Below are 8,258 nucleotides of genomic sequence, written 5' to 3'. Positions count from 1 at the left end.
CCTATAGGGCCTGTAGGACCGCGTCTCCAGCGCCATCTGCTTCCTGTAGCGTCTTGCGACGAATGTCAACACACAGTACCCCAAGCTCCATACATCGCTACCTGTTTCAAATCCGTACACATGTCGTATAAGTGGGCTGTTTAGGTTCTTACATTGGTAACGCCACCGCCACCTAGCGCTCTGTATGAAAATCACTGACTGTGCTGTGTGCAGTCTGTGGCTGGTTTCCATTCTTGGAATATTAGCGTTGCGCAGTTGGAAGTGAGCCGCCAGCAGTGGTGGATGTAGGTAGAGAGATGGCGGAGTTTTGAGAGCGGATGATCTGGACGTGTGTCCATCAGAAACAGTACATTTGTAAGAATGGATGTCATGAACTGCTATATATATTATGACTTTTGAACACTATTAAGGTAAATAAATTGTTTGTTCCTTATGAAAATCTTTCATTTGCTAACTATGCCTATCAGTAGTTAGTGCCTTCAGTAGTTTGAATCTTTTATTTAGCTGGCAGTAGTGGCGCTCGCTGTATTGCAGTAGTTCGAGTAACGAAGATTTTTGGGAGGTAAGTGATTTGTGAAAGGTATAGGTTAATGTTAGTCAGGGCCATTCTTTTGTAGGGATTATTGAAAGTCAGATTGCGTTGCGCTAAAAAAATATTGTGTGTCAGTTTAGTGTTGATCAGAATAGGTAAAGAGCGAAATGTTTGAGTACGTTCAGTTTTGATCAGCTGTTTGAAAATCAAATAATGTAAGAGGTTTATCAGCACAGTAATTCAATAATTTTTCTAAGGGGACGTTTCAGTGGAGTTCTGTGCCTGCGAACTACCATTTGCAGACAACATTGGTTTTCTGTTATCATTTGAACAAAAGTGCTGTAGAATCGCATCGAATGCCTGTCGAAGCTTTCAGCGAACATGTTCTTGGGAAAATGTAGTGTTTCGAGTGGTTCAAAACATTCAAAAGTGGCGATTTTGACTTGAGAAAGAACGAGCTCGGGAAACCACCTAGCAAGTTGGAAGACAAAGAATTGTGGGCCTTATTTCATGAACATGATACTCAAACTCAACAGGAACTCGTGGAAAAATGGAATGTGACGCTGAAAGCCGTTTCTCTTCGGTTGCCAGGCGGTTTGAGGCGCCATGTCATAGATTACGTGGCCATTCCAGCCGGAGGTTCGACTCCTCCCTCACCCATGGGTGTGTGTGCTGCACTTAGCATAAGGTAGTTTAAGTTAATTTAAGTAGTGTGTAAGTCTAGTGACCGATTACCTCAGCAGTTTGGCTCCTTAGGAGTTCACACACATTTGAACATTTTTCCTTCGGTTGAAAGCTATGGGAAAGGTGCAGAAAGTGGGAAAATGGGTTCCGCATGAACTGAATGAAAGACAGCAAGCAAAGAGAAAGACCACTTGTGAAATGCTGCTCACCAGACACAAAAGAAAGTCGTTTCTCCATCGAATAGTGTGATGAATATGTTATGAGAATCCGAAGCATCGTAAATCATGGGCGAATCCATTCAAATCGTCGAGATCCACTGCAAGACCAAATAGCTTAGGAAAGAACACAATGCTCTGTGTTTGGTGGGATCATAAGGGTGTCATAGATTATGAGCTGCTAAAACCTGGTGAAACAGTTATCACTGATCGCTACCAACATCCAATGGTCGATTTAAATCGAGAATTTCGTGAAAAACGACAAGAATATTGGAAAAGGCAACAAAAAGTCATATTGCTTCGTGATAACACCCCAAGACACACAGTAAAAAGGATCAGGTAAACGGTCGAGGCGTTCATTTGGGAAATACTAGAGCATGCGGCTTATTCTCCAGAGATGGCTCCGTCCGATTATCATCTACTTGCGTTACTGGGACACGCTCTCGCTGAACAACCCTTCATTTCGTGTGAAAATGTACGAAAATGGCTCGCTGACTGTTTCGCTTCAAAAGTAGAACAATTTTTGGCGTGGCATTCGTAGCCTGCCGGAGAGGTGGGAGAAATGTATAAATAGCAATGGAGATTATTTTAAATAAAATATTTTTTGTCAGTTTCTAACAACGAACGTGTAATTATTTCAAAGAAATTCCGGTTTCATACTTCTATCCCTGGCAACTTTCGACTCATTGCCTACCTAGTTCACTAATCTTTTTCGTGAGGTTTTTCAGAAAGTACATTAATTCCAGAAGCGCAGTTCACGAAGGGTTACAAGCAAGCTATCTGCTTAAATCTCTCTTACTTTTCACAATTTTGGTAAACATTTTTGGAATACAGTGATCAATTGTTATATTTAGATTAAAGTTCAGTCTTGATCACGTTATGTCTGTTTTAATGAGTAACCGGTTTCGGTTTTTTCTATAAAACCATCATCAGACCCATTGGCTCCCTTGGGTTGGTAGGTGGAGTTCTCCTTGCTGCTGTGCAGACATAACGTGATCAAGACTGAACTTTAATCTAAATCTCTTACTTTTATTCTGGTGGCCACACAAACTGTTGACGGTTTTCGGTTTTTATCTTCGTCGAGACGCCTCTTCCACAACTTTCTCTCTTTGCCATCACCTTTCCTTGCTCGCAGTAATCCGAAGGTCCTTGGCCACCAGGTGTCTCCATCTTATTTCTGGATTGTGTAAAGGTCTTCATAGTTCCGGTTCCTTCTCTGACACTTCTCTCAATATTGATGCCTCCTCACTTTTGCAGAAGTAGGCGGCCCATATGAGTCCCCTTATCTTTGTTTCTGCAAGAACATCTTGTTCATTATATATCTCCTTGAACTTCCTATTCATTCTTTGTCACTATACGTCTTCCTCTAAAATTTATCCGAATATTTTTTACAGAATTTTATTTCCAAATTTCTTCATTGATCTACTTCTCTGTTCATAGTATTTCAGCCCAGTATAGCGCCGGCCTGTGTGGCCGTGCGGTTCTAGGCGCTTCAGTCTGGAATCGCGTGACCGCTACGGTCGCAGGTTCGAATCCTGCCTCGGGCATGGATGTGTGTGATGTCCTTAGGTTAGGTAGGTTTAAGTAGTTCTAAGTTCTAGGGGACTGATGACCACAGATGTTAAGTCCCATAGTGCTCAGAGCCATTTGAACCATTTGAACCCGGTATAGCATTGCTGGTCTGATTATAGTATTATGTATCCATGCTTTCGTACCTCTTGAAAATGTTGGATGACAGTAATTTGTTGAGTGAACTGGGCCAATAAGACGCTCTTGGTGCCACTAGCTTCTACCTCTTGTTTCTCCTCCTTTCTATTCATTACTACCACCTGTAGATATTTAAACTGACTCAGTACTTGAAAATAAACGACTGTCAATCTTCAGGGTTACCTCCATCTTTGTCTTGTAATTCCTTTCTATCCAGATGTAAATTATAATAAAAAAGTCTTATTCTTTCAAAATCTGAAACTTCCGTCTTTCCGGATGTGCAGTCGTCTGTTTTCTGCTTTCACCTTCTGTTATTCCCCTAGGACATACAATACTCTCTCAAACATAAAAAGAAAAAAAAGGAAAAAGAGAACATGACACACTGCGAAGGAGTTACGCAACTGGTCACGAATTTATATTCAAATATTTGCACAGGTATCGACGAAAAATGCTAAATTTTAAACTTTGGCGGATGATGGATGAGTGAGTGATGCTGCTGCACAATTTCACTGCGCAGCGGACAAGAATAATAAAGAGGGCCAATGTGGACGCCAGAGCATAAAGTCTTCGCGAATTTTATTCGTGTACTCAGTTGGACAGAAACACTGCCCCACGGGCAGGCGCATGAACGATACACAAAGATGTCATCATCTGAGTCACGATGTGTAGTTGGACTCAGAGAATCTGGCTGCAATAATCGGCTAATCGTTCGACATTTGAATAGGAGTGATGCCACACTTCAACGATGTTGAAAGGAATGGCTGAATTCTGGCCAAACACAGCAGTCGACCTAGAGCGGTCGTCAGAGAGACAGAGCTCCAGATTAATCGTTACCGATCCGACGTGATGCTGGTGCTTCAGTACCACAAGGAGCATTAGCAGGCGGCTCACAGAAAGGTGTCTGAGTTCACGAAGCCCCTTGCACAAATGGCTCTGAGCACTATGGGACTTAACATCTATGGTCATCAGTTCCCTAGAACTTGGAACTACTTAAACCTAACTAACCGAAGGGCATCACACAACACCCAGTCACCACGAGGCACAGAAAATCCCTGACCCCGCCGGGAATCGAACCCGGGAACCCGGGTGCGGGAAGCGAGAACGCTACCGCACGACCATGAGCTGCGGACACCCCTTGCACTGACTACCAATTACGTCTGTACTACAACAAGCCTTTGCAGTGGTATTGGGCACATTCGACCTGGAATCTCATAATTTGAAGAAGAATTGTCTTCAGTGATGTCCCACTTTGAACTGAGCCCCGACGACCAGCGAAGACGTGTCTGGAGATGCTCCAGACAGTGGAGGGATACCAATCTGGCTGTCGCCTGCCTTATGGTCCGACAAAGAGGAGTGATGGTGTGGGGTGGCATTTCATTTCATAGCAGGACGCCTATGGTCGCTACCTGCATTGCCCTTATTGCCAAGCAGTACATCGACGTTATTCTACACCTCGTTTTGTTGCCCTCCTTGGCAAACCACCATGGGCTTATATTGCAGCCCTACGGGGACCATCAGACCGCCGTGTCATCCTCAGTGGGGTCACCACACCGGTCTTCTGGTCATAAGATGGTATTCTTGACCGAGGCCGCTACTATTCGGTCGAGTAGCTCCTCAATTGGCATCACGAGCCTGAGTGCACCCCGAAAAATGGCAACAGCACATGGCGGCCTGGATGGTCACCCATCCAAATTCCGACCATGCCCGACAGCGCTTAACTTCGGTGATCTCACGGGAACCGGTGTATCCACTGCGGCAAGGCCGTTTCCACTGCTAGTCTTGGTGCTTGCCAAAATCTAACTTGGCCAGCACGGTTACCGTATGTCTTCCAGTGGATAACGTTTGGGTATTATGGGCAGCGCCATTTAACCAGCTCGAGATTTTGTTGATCTAACGCGCCAGTCGGACAGAATTTGGTACGATATCCTTCAGGAGGACGTCCATCAACTATATTAATCAATGCCAACCGGCGTAACTGCTTGCATAAAGGCCAGAGGTAGGCCAGCCACTCAATGACTTGTTCAGTTTGTAAAGGTTTGTCTCTTGAATAAACTATCACATATTTTTTGGGATAGCAAACACTTGTACATTACATCTACTGATTTCCATTCCACATGGATATTTCCTTTCAGGTGCATCATATGTTTCCTTGGAGTGTATACTGCGTACCCATAAAGAGGTATATGAGAATCGCCGTAAGAGGCCACCATCACACAGGTACAACGATTCGCCTGGAGCCTCTCAGCTCTCCCGAACGCAGACGTCTTCCTGCTTCTGCACCACTTCCTCCAGCATGTCGTGTACATTCACCAATAGCGTGGGCAGCCGATAGTGAACAGGGTACTTTTCTCACCTTTTCACTTGTGGAATTGCAAGCTATTCTGGAGAGAGGTACCTAAACACAAACAGTACTGCGCTAGCAACTGGACAGTCACAAACCATAACTTAGATCATTACACCATTACAGCACCAGCACCCAGCTTAGTACCTTCCATCTTACTTATTCATTATTAGTCAACAGCTGACACGGCAAACTAAACATCTCGCTCAGAGCCGGAAATCACAGGGACTGCACGCTATTCGAAGAAAACAGCAATTCTAAATTACAATTTTGCTCACGCTGCGGAGCAAACCACGAAGGAGGTGATTGTTTCTGTCGCATCACACATCTAATTACTGTGAAAAGCTCAACCGACAAAAACAGCAGACACTCAAGCGTAACGCAGTACTTAATGGTAAAATGTAAAGCACTCTACAAAACAAACATGTGCAAATTCAAAAAACATTCACGGACGAAACGTCACGTGAATGCCTTATTTGCTGCCAATAACAAGTCATTAATTGTATTCCTCCGACTTCACAAAGTACCAATCAGTTTTCAAACACACAAAGGGTCGTTACTTATGCCAACATTAACAGAGTTTCAAAGTTTGCTGTTCAGTAGAGCAATCAGGGGATTCCAGAGAAAGGACAATTTTCAGCAACTGTTACGTATTAACACTGTATGAAACAGGCTACAATCGTGGTTGTAAATTTGTCCTCCTCACTGATCGCGATCCTTTAGCGTCTGTATACTGTTCCTACAGTGACCGCTCAACGTTTGTGGAATTACGAGCATGAAGGTGTTCCTGTAGGACAGGACAAAAATGTTTGACTGATCGGCTCATGTTTGTTGCGCGCGAAAGGCAAATGTCCCGAGTTCGACTCTCACTTCGGCACTCAGTTTTAATCTGTCAGGAAGTTTCATTTGTGGCGCACACTTCCCTTGCTTTTCGAAATGGAAGATCGAGAATATACATAGCGAAGAAGACCTTCAGGATGGTACTGCTTAAGTGCACTGGTGAATTCCTTAAAATGGGATCCGGTTCATCAAGTACAAAGTTTCTCACCTGATATCCATAAGAGTGAAACCTGTCTACACAGCAAATACCGCACCTACAACATTCCAAGAGCACATGTGCTGCGCAGTTGTTAGTAGTTCCTGGGCGGTAAAGCGTAACTCTCATATCTGGCAAGACGAACTTATGCACTGAGATAGTCACCTCTCTCGAGCTCATTTTTTTTTTTTTTTTGGTCAGCACGGCAGCATTTATTGACGCAAAATAAGAGCTGTTCACCCGTAATAACGAATCAATGTCGGTGGAGGACCTGGTCTCAGTGTCAATCGAAGTCTCAGTTAATTCAGATCTAATTGAAAACTACCGGTTCTGTTCGGCGATCCTGCTTATATTGATCTCTCATACACTCTGGTGAGGTAACTCTCTAATCTAGCAACTACTGAACCCAGGAATTTAGCTTGTCGAAACCCTTTATGTGAAATAACATGTCCAAACATTTCAATACCATCCCACTAGACTCCATTGTGGAATTCAAAGTGTGGGGAAGGTTACCTGGATCCGTTGTTTTTCCAGCTCTGGCGTCCAGCTAGGGGATGAAATGATAGCTGCTTGACTGGAAAGAATTCTCTTTGACTTCCCATGTGTGTGCACATAATCATCCAGTATGATATTGAAACAACGTTGTAACATCCCCTTAGAAAAATGATACAAGACTGTGCTTAAACTGACACACAATATTTTTGGCGCAACGCAATCTGACTTTCAGTAATCCCTACAAGAGAATGGCCCTGACTAAATTAACCTATACGTTTCACAAATCACTTACCTCACAAAAATCTTCGTTACTCGAACTACTGCAATACAGCGAGCGCCACTACTGCCAGCTAAATAAAAGATTCAAACTACAGAAGCCACTAACTACTGATAGATATAGTTAGCAAATGAAAGATTTTAATAGAGAACAAACAATGTATTTACCTAAATAGTCATAATATATATAGCAGTTCATGATATCCAGTCTTACAAATTTCAAAACTCCGCCATCTCTCTCCCCACATCCACCACGTCTGGCGGCTCACCTCCAACTGCACAACGCTACGCGCTGTTAACATCCAGCTGCCGCTGCCCAACACTACAATGGCAGACAACAATGCAAACTAGCCACAGACTGCACACAACACAGCCAGTGATTATCATATAGAGCGCTACGTGGCGTTACCAATATAAGAACCTAAACAGCCTACTTACATAGCCCACATGCTCCCCACAAAAAAATTTTACAAATTGTTTTGGGCAGTGGCCTAAAATGATTTGAAGAAATTTTTCATAATTACAATAACAAAGATATCAAATGCACACACTTAGCGATACAATGTTGGTCAAAAGCTAAAATTTTCTCACAGTCCATAAAGACTGTCCTGATCATTCATCACAGTAAAATTGTAGATTTTTTCGAAGTGTGACCAGTAAAAGAAAATGCACACGGAAGTAGTGGATTTCCATGCAGTCTTGAAGATGTAGTGTTGTCCTTCCAACGGAAAGACAGAGCTGACTCTTGACATGCAGACAGGTAATGGGCCACAACAGAGCATACCCACAGCAGAGTCAGTCGAAGTTTTAAGAATACTGGTAGGTAGGTCATCACAGAGCAGACCCACTGTAGTCTTGGTAGAGAGTATGGGATTGGTGGGCCATCAAACGTGCAGACCCACTGCAGTCCTTGTAGAGATAATGGTACTGGTGGGCCATCAAAGATGCAGACCCACTGTAGTCCTTGTAGAG

General features: G+C 43.5%; 1 pseudogene; it reads right to left on the bottom strand.

Annotated features, from left to right (window-relative positions):
• Nucleotides 1-4,789: 4,789 nt before the first annotated feature.
• LOC126482738 (5S ribosomal RNA) lies at nucleotides 4,790-4,907 on the bottom strand (annotated as a pseudogene).
• Nucleotides 4,908-8,258: the final 3,351 nt, after the last annotated feature.

Source organism: Schistocerca serialis, chromosome 5, assembly GCF_023864345.2.
Source record: "Schistocerca serialis cubense isolate TAMUIC-IGC-003099 chromosome 5, iqSchSeri2.2, whole genome shotgun sequence".
Lineage (NCBI taxonomy): Eukaryota > Metazoa > Arthropoda > Insecta > Orthoptera > Acrididae > Schistocerca > Schistocerca serialis.
The sequence above is the reverse complement of the archived record's forward strand: the minus strand, read 5'-3'. Positions and strand labels throughout refer to the sequence as shown.